Source organism: Equus asinus, chromosome 9 (genome assembly GCF_041296235.1).
Source record: "Equus asinus isolate D_3611 breed Donkey chromosome 9, EquAss-T2T_v2, whole genome shotgun sequence".
Lineage (NCBI taxonomy): Eukaryota > Metazoa > Chordata > Mammalia > Perissodactyla > Equidae > Equus > Equus asinus.
The window spans coordinates 35,586,711-35,606,383 of NC_091798.1; the positions used below are offsets into that span (position 1 = coordinate 35,586,711).

The window sequence follows — 19,673 nt, forward strand, 5'->3', positions numbered from 1 at the left end:
ATTCTACATTAAAGAAAATAATGGTTCTTTCTGGATTGTCTAGGCATTACACAGTGATTACATACCTTGGTCATTGTATTGTACCCAGTAAAATGCCAAATTTGAAAGGCCTATACTACAGTTTTATATGTTAAATATTGCCTGTGGCTTTAATATCCACCTCAAGAGTCTAAGGAGATAACGTTTTCTAGAGAACATTTCTGCTTCCACCATAGAATATACACACAAATGTAAAATTTAACAAAAGAGGAGGGCCGGCCCAGTGGCACAGCGGTTAAGTGTGCACATTCCGCTTCGGTGGCCCAGGGTTCACTGGTTTGGATCCTGGGTGCGGACATGGCACCACTTGGCAAGCCATGCTGTGGTAGGCGTCCCACATATAAAGTGGAGGAAGATGGGCATGGATGTTAGCTCAGTGCCAGTCTTCCTCAGAAGAAAGAGGAGGATTAGCAGCAGTTAACTCAGGGCTAATCTTCCTCAAAAAAAAAAAAAGGGTGGAGTGAATTTCAAAGTAATTACAATTCTGAATTTATTTTTTATATTCTATAGTTGATATGATTTAAATAGATTACTGGAATGGTTAGAGAGTATACTTATTTTAAAAGTTTTGATTCTGTTGTATTTTTTATTTAAAATAAATAATTTAAAATAATTTTTATTTAAAATAATTAAATTAATTTTAAATTGTTAAAAAAAGAAAAGATTAGTGAACTAGAAGATATAGCAATAGGAATTATTCAAAATAAAACAGAGAAGAAATATACTGGATAGAAATGAAAATTGTCAGTGAGCTGTGGTACAAGTTCATGTGGCCTAATATATAAACATTTAGGATTATTCTCCCCAAAAGCAAAGAGAGAAAGGGAAACAGAAATGTATATTTGAAAAAAAATGGTTGAAAATTTTACAAAGTTGATGAAAACGATAAGCCCACAGATTCAAGAAGCTCAACAAACTCCAAGCACAAGAAATACGAAAAAATCTCTCTTTGTTCCTCTGTATGTAGTATGTCTATTTGCACTGGCTGATTTTAAGATCATCTTTCTTCACTGGTTTTAAGTATTTCGATTATGATGTGCCTTGGTTTAAGTTCTTTCATATTTCTTGCTTGTACAATTAATTAGCATAATTAACTTTATGGTGATTCTTGTAGGTTAAATTTTGTCCCCCCCAACACAGATATTTTGAAGTCCTAACTCCCTAGTAACTCAGAATGTGACCTGATTGGAAATCAGGTCTTTACAGAGGTAAACAAGCTAAAATGAAGTTATTAGAGTAGGCCCTAATCCAATATGGCTGATGTCCTTATGAAAAGGAGCAATTTGGACACAGAGACAGATATGGACAGAGTGAAGACAACGTGAAGACACACAGAGAACACCTCATGAGTACAGAAGATGCGAGTCATGCCTCCACAAGCCAAGGAATGTCAAAGATGGCCAGAAAACCACCAGAAGGTAGGAAGGGGCAAGGAAGGATTTCTTACATGTTTTAGGGGGAGTATGGACCTGCTGATACCTCTTTATTCTTTTTTTAAATTAATTAATTAAGTTTTTGAGACCTCTTTATTCTTTAACGGCCCCTGGGCATTTAGAGTATGCAGATCCCATCAGTGCTCTGGGACAAGTGAGACTGAAGCCAGTTCCTCAGGCAGACCCCAGAACAGTTGGATCCCTGGACACTCTGTCCAACTCTTTCTCTCCCCAAGGAGAAGCTGGAAGCTGGGCATTTTCACTTGTTTGCTCTGTGCTGAGCCAGGGGAGGGGCTGCAGTGACGAGTTGCATGGCTAGAATGTGCCAAGTTCTGTTAGCACTCTGAGACACATGGACAGAAGCCAGTCCTTTGAGCAGCCCCTGGAAAAGTTGGGGCATTTGCCATGTGCTTCAACTCTTACCCTCTCCAGGGAAAAGCTGGGAACTGGGGTATTTTATGCTCTCACTGTGTGCTGACCCAGGAGGAGGGGCAATGGAGATGGCCAGCCCAAATCTCCACCTTTGTTTTTCCCCAGGCAGCTAGAGGATGCCAGGTCCCATAAGCACTAAATAACTGATAAAACACAAGCTAATCCTCTGAGGAGCTCCTGGAAAAATTAGAGCATTGGACATGTGGTCCAACTCTTTCCATGCCCAGTGAGAAGCTGGGAGCTGGGGAGTTTCCTCCTGATGGTATGGCACTATGCCAGAGTTTGGGATTCTGGCAAAAGAGCATCTTGAATTTCCCTACTGGCTTCAATGTGTCTGGTTTCACACTTGCTCAAAGTGCGGGAGCCTCTCAACTAGCTTCTGGATTTCTCACAAAGGGAATTTTTCTGTGAACTGTTATTGAATCAGTGTGTTTGTGGGTGTAAAGAGAGTCCAGCACTTTTTATTCCGCCATCTTGCTGACATTGTCCTCTAAGAACCAACTAGATCTTGAGCAAGTCTACTTCACCAAAGAGAATTTCCAGAAATACATAAGGAAACTATGCAACGTCTTAGATGTCCTGAGGAAGTATTGACAAGACTGTTGGAGTACGGATTATTATTGCCCATGTGATTCTACTTCCCATCCTGCAGAAGACTGGAGAAAAAGAAGTTATAGCTTCTTGCAAAGCTATAATAAGTGTTGGGAAAGGGATTAGTAGGGCACACTCATTCATTAAGTTCTAGTCAAATAGCATTTTATTATACTCTAGTTGATAAATATGCTTTATAAAAATGCCTTTATTCTCTCTAAGGAGGAGCCTGTGGCATGCTGGAGCCAGCGCACACCAACTCCCCAGAATTGATCATGTGCATCTCTTCCCAATCCCACTTTTAGTGACATCTCATTAATAGCTTAAAATCAGCCACGATGGGAGCATTATACATGGAAATTGACAAATGCTACAAATTAGGGCTTTTTCTTTTGAAAACTCAGTTGTTAAACATTTACCAGCATATTTGGAGGACTATGAGCCTAAAACACTGCATTGTGGGTATTGACATGGAAGGCATCTTAAATCTGCCTCCTAAGGAGACAGACTGTGAGATGAAGATTTCTATGTAGAAAGTTGTAATAACTATGTCTTTTATTTTCTGTAGTCTGATTCTTTGTCATCTGCGGCCTCCTGGCCCTGGAGGCCCTGTCCAATTCCAACAGATAGTAAACAACTTACCCACAAATGTGCTTTTTAATGCAAACCAAATAGTTCAGAATCTACATTCCCAACCACTTAGCCTAATCACCCTAGGGCCATGTACTAGACAACTAAGGGCAGCCTATATGCCCCAGAGCCCACTGAAACGATTACAAACTAGCCAATCCTAAACCTGTTTACCCTGCCTATTTTGTTCCTTCCCTTGTAAATCACAATAAAGGCTCTTGCTCACAGTTCTTCCCTCTTCCTCTGCCTCCTGACTAACCCCCATGCTTCCCCATGTTGCCCCTCATGGTGTGGTGTGCCCCCGCCTTGAGATCTGCGAGGAACAACCTATCTTTTCAGTGGCAATCATCTCCTGATTGTTGACCTTACCATACCTAAATGAAGTTCTTGAAGGAATGCTCTCAAGATCAACACATTTGAGGAAGAGATGGAAATAGGGTTGGGAAGAAAGATGACATACCTATGATCTATCCTCAAGAATGTACTCAGTTAGGGGCTGGCCCCGTGGCCGAGTGGTTAAGTTCGCGCGCTCCGCTGCAGGTGGCCCAGTGTTTCGTCGGTTCGAATCCTGGGCGCGGACATGGCACTGCTCGTCAGACCACGCTGAGGCAGCGTCCCACATGCCACAACTAGAGGAACCCACAACGGAGAATACACAACTATGTACCGGGGGGCTTTGGGGAGAAAAAGGAAAAAATAAAATCTTTAAAAAAAAAAAGAATGTACTCAGTTAATCCCACAGAAAGGGGCTGGCCCTTCCAAGAGGTGCCCTTTGAGGCAACGGCTTAGCTTTCATGACCCTGCATTGATCAGGGTAGGGTGTGTCTAGACCCCAGAGAGGAAGCTTGACCTTGGGCTTTGAAGAAATTGTTTGGCTGAAAGCACTATCCAGAGAGGGACTCTGCTAAGTGCTGTGAGCCACTGATATTCTCAGCAGCTGGGAGAAGCTCCATAGTTCTGAAAGAGGGCTGGGGAGGGGCACCTCTGCACGCACTGCATACCGGGAAGATAAAATGAGCTGCCAGAAGCTGTCTAGCTTACACGATTCATGAGCTTTCCGATGCACTTAATGCCATTGAAGAAAATAAATACTGCAAATGAAAAAGGTGCTAAAAGTTTATGCCAAATGCAGAGTCAGATATGTCCCTTCAACCCTGGCAGAAAAATAAATGTAAAATAAATCAGCCATTTCCAACTTTGCAAAATCCAACATACTGTGAAGATTTATCAGGTGGACCATGAAAAAAATTGAGTGTCTTCGACAAAACAATTAAAATGAAAATTGATGCAACTGAAGTTCAAATAAAATAGTCTTCAAGAGTAGAAAACTGTGGCTTTAGAATTCCGCATCATTTGGTAATGTTGGTGACTAGCCGAACAGGATGGGGCTGCTTGAGCTCCTCATTCCCAGAATAGTAAACAGGTAGCCAGTGTGGCTTCTAAGCGGCAGCAGGGTGATTCTAAGGGATTTTCCTGTTTGTTCCTAGCTGTTTTCTTTCTTGTAAATAGAGAATAAAGTTTGTGCAACCCACACTACCATTTCTTCATTATTTTAATAAACGATGGTAAAAATAAAATTAAAAGTTTTTAAAAAGATATCATGGTTGAGCCGCAAAGTCCTGTGGATTATTCTGTCAAATGGATGGGAAACAAACAAAAGAGAATGGGCTTTATTCAGAGAAAGTTGGCAAATTATTACAGGAAAAGCAAACACCCAGAGATTTTATAAGGTTTCAGAGGACTAACTGCAGAGGAAGAGAGGGAGCCACCCAAAGGAGCAGCAATAGGTAAACACCACACTCAACATGAAGAGTTGAATATACGGAGGCTTCTCTGGGGACACAACTTCTTGACAACATGTTGTCTGAGTGCAGTGGCTTAGTTGCTTCTTGATGATTTCCCTGCATTCTATTTCAAATGTTTATGTAGCTGCAGGCTCCCTTACTTGGTTGTGTACAATCCAGCACATGTGTATTGTTCTGGTCCTAAGCTTGATGTAGTTGAAATTACAAAGTTGACTATTAACAATAGCTAACATAGTCTGAGTACTTACCATGGACTAGACTCTGCATACATCTCTTTAAACACTTCCAGCAGCCCCTTGGTGATGAGCTTATTATTCTCTCCATTTATGGATGAAAGAGCTGGAGCTCCGGAACATTAAGTCCCTTGCCCAAGGGTATGAGCTTGCAAGCTGGTAAGAAAGACCAGAACCATAGTCAATCTGATTGCAGTCTGAACTTTAAATCATGCTGCTACACATTGTCCGGTCTATAAGGAAAGAGTCATTATTACTAATAGAATTCTAGGAGGAAGGAGAAATTGATTTTATCCTTGAAGAACTAGTTAGAATTAGATAGCTATATAATTAAAAATAGTAGTTGTGGAGGGGGAATGTTTGCACAAAGACATAGATTCAGAATGTTGTAGGACATCTTTGAGGAGCACAAGTGGTATTATGTCAGGAATTAGCAGAAGTTAAGTTTGGGACAAATTATAGAAGCTCTAGATATCCACCTTCCCTTTTGCTTTAATTACTGTGTTTTATAACCAGAGAAAAGTCTTGGTTCATAGCACTTAAGAATATCTCTAAGAGAAGAGGTGTGTCAGAGGAGAAAAGAAATATGATAATTTATTGCCTTAGAAAGTACTGATCCTTAATGTCATCTCTCGTCCCCTGAATCTCCCTATGTGGTCTCAGGCCTGCTAGGGTCACTCATCACGGCCAGGAAGTACTCCCAGTCTCCCACCAGCCGATCTCTGATTTAATTGCCTACCCAGAAAAGCTGGGGGCCATTTTGAGTGGGAGTCCCCAGCTAGCCTGAGTCATACAAAGGGACTTATGGACTCCTGACCAGGGTCAGGAAGTAGATCAATGCTTCATCCTGCTAGTGGAGACCTAACTCCCTTTCTTGGACGCATTCTACAGGTCACATATCCTAACAAGAAAGACCTGCAGCAGGGAGAGAGGAGGGGGAACATTTGAAGCAGCCCAAATTCCAGACTAGAAAGCAGCAGAAAGACTTTTACTTCATACAGCATCTCTGCTACATTTAGAATTAAAAAAAAAAAATCAAGCCTAACTCTCTCTCTCTCTGACAAAGAGTTAAAATGGTTACATTTGTTCTCAGGAAACTCATAAAAAAGCAACTTTGAGAAGTGGAGCAGACAATTTTTGGTTGCTTCTCCAGCATTTATTCCCCCTTCCCTGCCAGTACCAGTTTTTTTTAGTAGCCCACTCTTTTCCTATTCTCAGCCATGGGCCTTGAGTGGGATTAACACCATCCTTAAGGCAATTATCCTATGGCATTCCCCTGGTCACAGTAATTGTTTCATGGATGAGATGGAACACCCTCAAAACAAATGATAACCAAGGAAACACTAACTCCTAGAAGAAAACATAGAGAAAAACCCCTTGACATAGGTCTCAGCAAGGATTTTTTGGATATGACTTGAAAACACAAACGACAAAAGCAAAAATAAAGTGGGAACACATCAAACTAAAAAGCTTCTGCACAGCAAGGAAGCAATCAACAAAATGAAAAGGCAACCTACAGAATAAGAGAAAATATTTGCAAACCATATATCTGTTAAGGGGTTAATATACAAAATATATAAAGAACTCATGCAACTCAATAGCAAAAAATAATCTCATTAAAAAATGGGCAAAAGATCTGAACAGACTTTTTCCAAAGACGATATCTGGATGACCAACAGGTACATGGAAAGAGGCCCAACATCTACGAATCATCCAGGACATGCAAATCAAAACCGTAATGAGATATCACCTCACATCTATTAGAATGGCTATCATCAAAAAGACAAGAGAAAATAGTATTTGTGAAGATGTGAAGAAAAGGAAACACTTGTGCACTTTTGGGGGACTTAAATTGGTACAGCCATTATGGAAAACAGTATGGAAGTTCCTCAAAAAATTAAAGATAGAGCTACCAGATGATCCAGCAATCTCACTTTTAAAGTGTATATACAAAGGAAATGAAATCACTGTCTTGAAGATCTATCTGCACCCCCATTTTCATTGCACCATTATTTACAATAGCAAGACATGGAAACAACCTCACTGTCCATCAGTGCATGAATGGCTAAGGAAGGTGTGGTATATATATATACAATGGAATATTACTCAGCTATAAAAAGAAGGAATTTCTATTTGTGACAACATGGATGGGCATTATGCTAAGTGAAATATGTTAGAGAGAAAGACAAATACTGCATGATCTCACTTATATGTGAAATATTTAAAAAAAAATGAACTTGTAGAAACAGAGAGTAGATTGATGGTTGCCAGGGGTGGGAGGTGAGGGAGTGGGGGAAATGGGTGCATGTGGTCAAAGAGTAAAAACTTCAGTTATGAGATGAATAAGTTTTGGGGATTCCATGTACAGCATGGTGACTGTAGTTAGCCGTATTGTATATTTGAAAGTTGCTAAGAGTAGATCTTAAACGTTCTTAACACACATACACACACAAAAGGTAACTATATGAGACGATAGATGTAACTAACCTTATTGTGGTATATATTAGTCATGTGGCACATAACGACAAAGTTTTGGTTGACGGACCCCACATAGAAATGTGGTCTCATAAGATTAGTACCACATAGCCTAGTGTAGTAGGATGTACCATCTAGCTTTGTGTAAATACACTCTATGATGTTTTCACAACAAAAAAATCACCTAATGACACATTTCTGAGTGTATTCCTGTCGTTAAGTGACGCATGACTGTCTTTCAAATTATCACATTGCACTCCTTAAACTTACACTATATGTCATATATATCTCAATAAATCTGAACAATAATAACAATTTAAAAAGAAACACTGAAAAGTCTTGGAAAACAAAATTTCTTCTGTAGCACAGAAGGGTTACAAAAGAGTACCTTCTCTATATTCTTCAGGGCTTGGTGGAAGATAGGATGTTTGAAACTGCTACAGTTTTTAGTTTTCCTACCAAAAAGATAAAGCCATGATAGAAGAAACATAGTCGAGATATGGTGGTAAAGCTTGAGTTCAGAATCAAGCAATACCTGACACCAGCTTTTGGGTTTTTCAATTAGGTGGACCAATAAATACTTTTTGAAAAGCTGGTTGAGTACCTTTTTCTGTCTTTTGCCACAAGAAGTGACCGTGGTGGGTCCCAGCCTAGTCTACCATATTCAGGTCTTATGGAGAACTGACTGCACCTGTCTACAGTTGTTACAACGTAACTGGGCTTGTGTAACGCTCAATAACATGTCAAAAATGTGCTTGTGGCACTGAAAGAAATTTTACCAAGAATCCGGATGTTACATCTAGTTAATATCATGCAAAAGGTAAGTTTCAAAATAAGGTAATCATACTTGAATTTCAGGGATGTGTAACCACAAATATAAGAGGCTTGGTGAGTGCCTCTTAGAGCTTCCTTTGACCTGGTAGGACGTCATCCTAGACAGGACGAATACTAACAGCATCTCCCCCCTGAGCAACTGGAAAACTCCAAAAACCTTGCTTACTGGTTGCCTTGATGCTCTATGCTGTGCTCTGGTGAGAAGGTATCATCTTAACTTATCACAACAAACCATAACTTCGATTTGATTTCTGCATCAGAGGGATCATTGGTGCCAAGGCTCTAAACCAGACAACTGTGAGACTCACTCAAGGAATTCGGGATGGGTAGGTCCAAGATGAAGACATAGATTGTAAATACTTCTACTGATTGTTTAACTGTGACACCTTAAGGTCAACTCAGGGCACAAAGAAACGGAACTTCGATACAGGGTAAGAAATCTCCATGGAGAAGCAGCAAAACCATACTTTTTCAAAATCTGAGCTCCTTTGGCATCACACAGGTGTGGTCTGTGTGTGTCCCGGCCTGCTAATCTAACCAGTACGTGTCCTCTCCTCTGTTCTCATGTCACAGAAAAGGGAGATTTGAAAACGTTCTTTTTCATATCCCTCCCAAGGCAACTCCCTTTCTGTACTATGCTTCATCATTAGTTCCCATGAGCCACCCTAACGTCTTCTCACCTTTCCTTTTTTTTTTAATAAAGATTGGCACCTGAGCTAGAAACTGTTGTGTTTTTTTCCCCCTTTTTCCTCTCAAATTCCCCCAGTACATAGTTGTATATTCTAGTTGTGGGTCCTTCTAGCTGTGGCACGTGGGATGCCACCTCAGCATGGCCTGATGAGCAGTGCCATGTCCGTGCCCAGGATCCGAACCGGCGACACCCTGGGCCACCGAAGCCGAGTGTTCAAACTTAACCACTCGGCCACAGGGATGGCCCCTCACCTTTCCTTTTAACTTCTTGCTCTTACGTAGCCTCTGCTTCTCTTGGTTCCAGAGCCCAAGAGGCTTTTCCGTTCCTTAGTCTCCTTGTACTCCTTGGACTATTCCCTACATTTATACCTTGTTAAATCTTCCTTATTTTTTGATCTCAGTTAAAATGACCCTTCCTCAGTTATATCAGGTATCCCTGCTATCATCAATCATGGTGCCCTATACTTTTTGGTTATTTATATATGCATAGATGCGATTGTTTGATGCCTTGCATATCACACTAAGCTTATCAAAGGCAAGGACCTCATATTGTTGCGTGCTCAATACTTAGAACCATGCCATAACTTAGCAGAGATTAAGTGAAGGGTTTATTTTTCAATGAAATGATTACATGTTCCTTATTCTGTCCTCTAGGACAAGGCTGGATTAGGAACCATGTGAATATGAACTAATGCTTTAACAGCAATTGAGTGTGTTCTTTTCACAGACACTCTGAGCACACCCAGCATCACTTGCATTTTTCCACTTGCTTTCTGGCCATCTGCCCACACAGCTCTGGCAGGGGCCACTGGGGCAGAAGAGAAGGGTCTACCAGCCGGGAGCCCTGCCTTTGGCCTTTCTGCTGTTTCTTTCTGAACCTGCCTTGTGTGCTCAGGGTAAATTAATTATTCTCTTCCTGTCCGAGTGCTTTTGATAACGAACAGCTGCAAAGCTTGATGAGTCTTAGAAGATCAAAACAAGCCTGGATCCTGTTGTCGACTTGTCAGGCCCCATTGCAAAGCTCCCTAAACGTTGGCAGCTTTGGCATTTGATTACTCTCAGCACAGCCCATGAGGAGGCATTATCTCAGAGGTTCCTCTAAAACCAAATTCTTTTAAATAAAACTTGCTGGCTTCAGCCCCTCCTTTCCTTTCCTTTCACTTGTGAATAAACACAGTCAGACTTTGGCTAACCCACCATTCACTGTCCTGGTCAAATGACACCACCGGTTCCACGAGAATGACTCTCAAGTACTGTTACTGACAGACAAGTGAGAGCAGAAACTGCCCTTTTTCCTCTTTCTTCCCTCTGGAGCAATAAATCATCCACTCTTCCCAGGTGATTTCCACAGACAGTCCTCTTAAAGCAGTATGTCATCATTTAACAGGTATAATGTTTCTTCAACAGACCATTTCTAACCATGCCCCTGCCTTCCAGCGACAACTCAACTTTTTTTCTAATTTTCTAATCATCTAAAAGCCAATTGAATAGAGTGCTTAGGGAATACGGTCTATGACTTCATATTGTGGATATTTCCCCTAGTCTCCCATTTCTTTATAAATAAAATAGCTGTATCAGACTTGAACAAGGACTGTTGACTGAATTGCAGTGTATCAAACCAGACGACCTGTGGTTTTAGGAAGAAACAGTGGCTGCTCTCATCTCATTGCCTTTTAATTTTCACAACATCTGTTAAGTGAAATTTGACTTTAGATTACAAGAGAGGCTTAAGTGCATTCGTCCTTGAATCTTGGCTATTTTTTCAAAAACTTCCTGTGTCCATTGACTTCAAGGAAAAGTAACTTTTGCAGTTTATCATGGAGGGGAATTTACTCTTGCTTTTCTAATAAATAAGAAATACAGCTTAAAGGATGCTAGAGAGACCTTACAGAGGAATATTCTCAATAGGCATGCACTCCAAAATATATTTTGCTGTTTGCCTAATCTTCTGGTTTTATGTTAAAACCTTTCATTTAATTTTCCCATTAATATCCAAAGCTTGACTGTGCACAAAATGACACAATATTAAGGGTATTTATGATACCCTTTCATGGTATTTAAATTCCATTTCCCCTCCTCTTTTACCCTTTCATATTAAGGGCAAAATTTCAAATTAAGTAAGATATAATGTTTAGGTATCTATGAGACAGGAGACCAAAACCAAAGCAGTGTCACTTGCCCCAGAGCCCCATATTCTGTTAGCAAACTGCAATTTCTCCTCACTGCTTTGGAGAATGAGAGAATTGAAACTTGCAAAGGAAATTGTCGTCATATGTGTCCCAAAAGGCTTCTGATTTATTATATTTGTGCCAGGCTCCCCTTTTGCACTAAATCTTAAGTCTCATTCTCTGAACTCAAAAATCTCTGACAATGTGAAGGTCATTAATTTTAATTAAATGGAAACCTTTTTTTTTAATACTTGCAAGAAAATGAGGATTGCTATCAATAACTTTTCTGAAATAAATAGAGCAAATTAAAATTTATACTACATCTCTAGATGGATCTAAAATGGTCTCATCAAAAGCCTATTAACTGACAAGGAGGCAAGTATCTCAGTGGGTTATGGTAAAAGACGTACCCAGAATCCAAAAAAAGGATCTATTTGCTAAGCTAGTGTCCACAATTGATTTTACTCTAGCACCATATTACATTTTCACTATAACATCAGTTTTATAGACTTTGGTTAAAATAACTAATATATTGTAATCACAAACCTGTATTTGTATATCTTTTGGCAGCTTACAATGCACTTTTATACATGCCACTTCTTTTTGAGTGATTCATTAGAAATAGTATACACTTTAGACATACACGGGCTGGATCACAATTCCATCTCTACCATTTATTAGCTCTCATTTCAGGAAAATAACTTCAACTCTCCGAGCCTCAGGTGTCTTGTCTTTAAAGTGGGAATATAATTCCAAGCTTGCAGTGATGCTGTGAGATTGAAATAAAGTAATATGTGGAGGACAGGATGCACAGGGCCTGGCACCTAATAAGAGCTTAATAAATATAATCTGCTAATATCCTCTCTGTAATTAATCTTCTAGGGCTGCCTAACCTTAAGAGTATAAGGTCACTTGGTGAATTAATTGGACAGCTGGTGTTGGAATTCTTGTTTATTCCTCTTTCTAGTACCTCTTGCCTTCTCCTCGTTCTATACTACTCTTGAAGAAAGAAAAACTATTTGACGAATAGGATTTCATTAATAACTGAACTCTTCAACTCTTTTTCAGTTTATAAGGAATTAGCAGTACTATCACAAACATAAGAAAAAAGCATAATGAACATCTTATTTTACCATGAACATCAAAACTGCTTATTTATAATTCAACATTTCTAAAACACTTGATATTTATAGGACAGTGGAGAAGATTCTGGAATAAGTTAGATGAGAGTTCTGTTTTCTGCTCTAATTTTTCTAAAAGTGAAAAAAGTCAAGATTTGAAGAAGTTAAGTCGCTTACCTAAGACTAGAAAGGAAAAATCTGTTTCCAGGTCTATAAACATGAAAAGGTAGTTTTACGTATCCCACTTTTTGCTCTGAATTGTTTTAAATGACTATTGTCCTGAATTAACATAGGGTGAAATTGTTATTGAGAAAGTAAATGTCAGAACTAGTTGGGACGTGTTTGGCCAACCCTTCCTTCCCTCCCTCCCTCTCCTCCTTCCTTCCTTCTGTCTTTCCTTTCTCCCATCCTTCCATCCTTCCTTTTTTATTCCTCATGGGGAACCAATTTCCGTGATAGGCCCGGAGACACTGCTGGTTCAGCCTTCTCTCCCAGGGCTTTAAATGTAGACTGTCTTTAAGGCTTGCTCCTCGATGTTCTCCTTGTCTTACTCTCTACTCTTTTCCTAGGTATTACCACTTCTGAGCTTGGCTTCATTTCTAAGGACATTTCTCACATGGATGTCTCCAGCTCAGTGCCCCACTCTGGGTTACATTCCATCTATCCAACTACCTATCTGACATTAGCACCAGCATCGCACAGCTACTTTCTATTCATCATGTCTCAATTTGACTTCATGATCTTCACCCAAAATTTGGTTCACCTCCTTTCCTGTCTCATGAGTACTATTCCATATTAAATAAACAAACAAACAAAACTGTTCTCAATTTGTAATACCAATATTTGTAGCTGCCTGGGACCATATGCTGTTTAGTTCTGGGCCCAGATATATTTCTCAGGTGCTACTGGGGTCAGCGCATCGCAACGTTTGAAAGCAGGGACTTCAGCATCTGACTGCCTGGGTTCAAATCCCCACTACTCCTTATCAGATCTCCAAGACTAGGCAAGCTAGTTAATACCTTTGAGTTTCAGTTTCTAAGAATATAAAACTGGGAGAGTAATGTTGATTTTCTTAAGCTATCATAGTGATAACTAAATAAGTCAATTTGTATAAAGCATCTTACCTCCGTTCTGGGCACTTCCTAAGTGCTCAGCACCTGCTTAGCTTTGTTAATTTTAGAAAGATGTGAGATTGAATATGGCTTTTCCCTTTACAATCGGTTAGACATTGAGAATGTTACCTAATCATTCTTTTTAAATTATTTTTTAAATAGAATCCACCTCAGAGGGCAGTTGTGATGACTAAATGACACGATGCTTGAACATTACCCAGTCCCCTTCTGCACATATGGAGAGGTTTCAGCACATACGAGCGTGTTGATCTTCCACGTCTCACTGCTTAAACAAACCCCAGTTCGTGAGTTTAGTGAAAGGAATTAAAATGTTCCTAATGAAAGAGTGACATTAACATTCACAAATCCAGCTGCTACAATCTCTTTTACAAAATATTTGAGGAATTCTGGAGATAAGACAAAAAATTGGATGGTGAAAATAGATCCATTACAATGTCATATTAATTGATGTTTAAGACAGAAGAGCAAATGTTTTAAAAGTCAATACTTAGGCATAACTAATTTATTAAGTTCTAGTTGAGATCTTTATTATTTTTCACCATTGCTTTTGAAGCTGTTAAAGCCTTTGCCTGAAGACTTTGCTCTTTAATTTCATTTTTGGGTCATAAACTGGAGTCAAAGGGGCTGAGCTTTATTCAGCTTCTGGGTTTGTGAGTGTTTATCTAAGGCTCCTACATGTGTGAACTCCAGGTCAGAATGTACCTGTTAGATCTGTTTAGAGCAGAAATTAATATGAACTGTAATGTGAGCTCCACAAAGCAAGATGCTTTACCTGTTTCTTTATGCTGAAGTTTCTGTGTCTAGAACTCTGTCTGGCAACTGGTAGGTAACAAGAATGTGTTAAGTGAATGAATTTATGATGTGTAAGCTGCCTTCTAAATCCATAGGACCCACGGTCACAGCTTACTATCATAAAGGATTTGAATCTAACCTGGATCAAATAAAGTCTCCCTTTTGTAACACACACATGTATACACACATGCATGAGCATACATACATTGTCAAATCGCCAAAAGGAGAACAGCTAATGTGGGCTTTTGTACTATTGCTTTACCAGGAAGCCCCCTCAACTTCTCTTTCTCTGCTGAGCAGAGTGCCTTGTGCAAAGTTGATGTTCAAACAGTGTTGCTTAAACAACTGAATGAATCAAAAGTAGGCATCAAAACTCACTACAGCCAAAAGCATTAACCAAGGCTGGATATGTGAGTGGCTTTTTGTTAGAAACTATATAAAGTAGTTCAAGCCCTCTCAGAATTATTAAATTGAAATTTTCACCAGGACAAAAACTGAGACAACACTACACACCTCATAGGTTGACTTTAAGAATTTATCACAATTTCATCACTTGGGCCTCTGTTTCTTCATCTCTAGATGGAGATAGCAATGCTCACATATTTCATAGAATCAAAATAAATACTAAAGGACAAAGAAGGTTAAAATAAAACGTGTACAAATAAGCTTTTGGGAAGTGCTACTTTCTTCTTATTCAGGAAATTTTTCATCTGTATTTTAAATAATAAATCAAAGCCATTAAATAAATGACAGTTTCTATTTTCCTCCAGATGATGCTATTCAGCACATAGAGGACATTATTCTCTGATGGTTTTAAGGAGGTAAATGGCTTTGGAATCTGTGGGTGGGAGAGATCCTGGGTAAACAACTAAGTCAGCAGCAGGACATGGCCTACCTGGTTTAGGAAGAAGCTGGGGAAACCACTAATTTCTCCTCAGCAGCATGTCATATATATCTCCTAAATATAATAAATAAAATCGTGTCAAATAGATGGACGTTATAAATGATCCAGGTTTGAGATTGAAGCTGCTCCCTGCTCTTTCCACATGGCTCCCTTCTGTTGTGGTCAACATTAAAATCACATAATTGGCTTCTGCTCTGGTGTGAATTCCATTTTTCATCAAAATTGTCCCTAACCCCTTTTACATAGCTAATAAACAATAAAAATAATATGACCATGCAATTGAGTCTTCACAACTGAGTTTTCATCCATGGTGAATTACCATACAGTTTTCCAAAATGTATGTGAGTGTATGTGTGTATGTGTGTGTGTGTGATTGACAGTTTAAATTATTTTTCAAAATAAAGAAAATAGGGGCCAGCCCCAGTGGCCTATTGGTTAAGTTCAGTGTGCTCTGCTTCGGCGGCCTGTGTTCAGTTCCCAGGTGAGGACCTACACCGCTCCGTTAGTGGTCATGCTGTGCTGGCATCCCAAATACTAAAAAATAGAGAAATATTGGCATGGATGTTAGCTCAGGGCAAATATTCCTCAGCAAAGGAAAGAAGGAAAGAAGGAAGGAATGAAGGGAGGAAGGGAGGGAGAAAGGGACGGAGGAAAGAAAGAAAGAAAGAGAGAGAGAGAGACAAAGAAAACAGAAATTAAGAATTATTTTGAAATTTGCCCCTTCCTTCCCCTCTTTTGTTTCTGTAACACCCAAAATGAAAATAAAAGGGAATATAACCAAGTTTATTTAATCAATTTTATGAAGAGAGATTTTTTAACCCATTGCTTGAATCTGAAATAAAATCTAGTGGTTTTGTTTCTTTTATCCATGATTGCTTTGGAGTTTTAAAGACACAGTTTCTATGTTGGTAGAAGCAGTGTAGTATGTAGCCCTGGGGAAACAGAGAAAATTATACTTTAAATAAATAACATGAGCATCTTGAGTAGCTCACTTTCAAGTCAGAAGTTTCCTTAATTACAGCGACTATTTCCGGAAGATGAAAAGGAACCTGTTGTCACCTTTGCAGCATATCACATTGTAAGATAACTTTGATTGTGTCCCTTTCCTGTAGGAGCCCTCCTAGCTCATGAATTGGAAAGAAGTCATGGGCACCCTGTTGATCAGAAATTCACCTACAGGCAGACAGAGCTCATGAGTGTGGTAGTCTCATGGCTTGTGAAGAATTTTTGCGTTACATGAAGATGCATATCCCTCTGCTCAAACCCTTTGGTGGATATGTTGCTAAAAACTGTTTCCTTTTATAATAACCTCATTTTCCTGTTAACTTGAAGTGCATAATAATAATGATGATGATAATGAGTGGCATTCTAAATACCATACATGTATTAACTCATTTCGTCCTCACAAAACCCTACGGGATGAGTTGGATTATTAGCCTTACGTTAAAGAAGAAGGAAATGAGCACTAGATGTGTTAAATAACTTACTGGTGAGAGGTAGCTAAGGGGTGAAAGAGCTGTGATTCAAATTTGGACTGTCTGGCTCCAGAGACTGCACATTTTAAATATTATCGTCAAGGGAGACCCTATTGAGAAACTGACATTTGAGCAAAGACTTAAGGTAAAAAAGTGAGGCATGCAGATATCTAAGGAAATGGCATTCCAGGCAGGGAGAACAGTTTGTGCAAGGACCCTGAGGCAGGAGTATGCTTAAGTGAGAGAGAGGAGTGTGGGATGACTTTAAGTATTTTTGCCTAGCAACTGGAGGAGTGGCTATTATCTCAAATGGGGAAGATCTGGGTGACACAGGTTTCGTGGGACAATCAGGGGTTCAGTTTTAACAGGTTAAATTTGAGAAATATATTAGATGTTCAAGAAGAGATGCCAAGTAGACAGCTGGCTATCCAAGTCTAGGCTGAGAGATGATAAAGAATGTGGATGTGGCCAGCTTTGTGGATGCACACACAGCCATGAGACTAGCAAAAAACACCAAGGGAGTAAATGAAGATGGGAATAAGGCCTAAGAACGAAGCCCTCCAAGATTTAGAGTCAGAAGATGAGGAGTCACCAGCAAAAAAAACCTGAGATGGAGTGGCCAGTGAGGCCAGAGGAAAACCAGGTGGTTGCAGACTCCTGGATGCCAAGGGAAAAAAAACCTTTCAATGAGGAGGAGGTGATTCGTCAAATGTTGCTGTAAGTGAAGTAAATGAGGACTGGGAATTGAACATTGAAATAGAAACGTGGAAGACATCAGTGACCTTGACAAGAGAATTTTCATTATAAGGATCAAAGCAAAAATCTAATTAGAGAGAATTTATGAATAATTAAGAATTTTTCCCAAATCACACATCTAAGATTTGTCAAAAAACAAGTACTTTTCCTTATCCTTACTGCTGCATCAAACAGTATGTAGTTCTATTGAGATGGAAATTTTTTAAATGATAAATAATTTTGGATTAAAATATAGAATTCAGTAAAAGCAAAAAAAGGGAGGGTTGGTGAAAAATGTGCAAAGAAATATTGGAGACACTTAATAGAGAGGCACATCTTGAAGGGTGGAATGGACGCAGGAATGCGATTGGGTCATATGCTTACATTTGGAAATGCCAAACACTCATTCAACCTGACTTAGGAAAAATGTGGGGGAGATTTATTGGCTAACATAACTGAAAAGTTCAGGCATAGCTGAGTCAAGGTGCTCCAAGCCATTGTCTGAACTCAGTCAAGCTTCATCTCCCAGCTCTGATGTCCTCTGTGTTGGTTTCACTTCCAGGCAAGCTCCTCAGTTATGTTGGTCACCAATGGCTCCAGCCTTACCTCTCATTGCCTAGCAAACCCTGTGGAAGGGGCTTTTCTTCCTCAATAGTTCCTGTAAACCAGAAGTATTAGTGCTTATTAGCTTTGCTTGTGCTATATATCGGTCACTAGGCATTTACTATAGCCATGCGAGTGGTTTAGCTGGATTTAGGTCTCATCTCCAACTCTTGGAAGTGGCATGGTGAAGTCAGCTCTTTCCACACCATGCTTATTAGCAATTAAGTAGAGAGTTACCCGTAGGAAAATTAAGGTTCTAATACTATAAAAATGGAGAAACGGATATTGGGTGCATAACACAAAGATGTCCATTATAGGGGAGAAAGAAGAAAATTTGAAAAAAAGAAGAATGGAGACAAGCAGTTATGTAGCATTTGCTGTGTACTGTACCTAGACTTGTTCACATTTTCTCCTTTAATACTCATGACAACTTCAAGAGGTAAGATCTTCTGTTGGGGAAAGCTGCAAAAAGGGAGAAGATCTCTAATAGTTACTTCAGAGAAAACTTGCCCCTGGTATTAAATTATAAACAAATATTTCAAACCTTAGGATATTTACATTCATAACCATACACTGAAAGAAATATGTATGGTTCATCTGTTTAGCATTATAATCAGCAGTCATGGAAACAAACAAATATATATAAATAAATGTAATAGAAAGTTGTAGTCATACAGTCCGGTACAAGTCTAGAGGGTCTCTGGTTCAATTTCCCCAGGAGTGAAACTCTCAGCTTCTGAGGGGCAGCAGGAGTGGTCACATGGGTGTGAGGTGTGGTGGAGGAGCTCTGGTGTGGGGTGGGGGCAGTGGGGTAACTGTATCTTATATAGTTTTTCAAACAACCCTCTCAATTCAGTCTTACTTCTCTCCATTTTCTTTAGAGTTACACAAAAGCCCCAAATCCTGAGGTCCTCCAAATCTTCTGAGGTTCTGGGGCTAACACTGGCTTGTGGGAAGTTGGCTGCTGCTTCACTTTAGGCAGGTAGATTTCAGCTTCATTTGCTCTGCTAGTCTGTTGCCATCCTTCCATCCATTTCCTTCCTTTGTATGCTGTTGACATCTCTCATCTGGGGTCTTCTCCTCTGTCACTCTTTCTCTTTCTTTGTAGGCTTATATTTATATGTTTTGCACAGTCATTTTTTTCCCACTGGTGTTTTGAGGTGTAACAAGCATAAATAAACAGGTACATTCAATCTACCTCATTCGACCTCATACATTTCTATATCATCTATTTACATGTTTAATAATTCATAATATTAAGCATGCTATTATAATCCCTGTTTGTAGTCTAAAGCCACACCTCTCAATTTCAATAAATCTCCCCATCCTTCAAGATGTATATATAACAACTCCTAAGCCTTACCAACATCCATAAATTTGAACACATCCCTTGGCCTACGACCTACCCCCATATGTATTTGATCACCCTGTTTTTGAGTTGGTTCCAACTCTGAAGTATCACTATGTATCAAACAGAATTTGCATTCTGATCATGTTGGAGCTAAGACAGCAGAAAATACATGACAATGTTTAGATTAGTGTTTTGAGCTGTGGTCACCTATGTTTCCAAACACTTAGAT

The 19,673-nt window shown here is 39.5% G+C and overlaps 1 long non-coding RNA gene across 1 annotated transcript in view; it reads left to right on the forward strand.

The window, feature by feature from the left end:
- LOC139046156 (uncharacterized) overlaps positions 1-19,673 on the forward strand; it is a 323,446-nt gene that overhangs the window by 73,558 nt on the left and 230,215 nt on the right. The window lies entirely within an intron of this gene.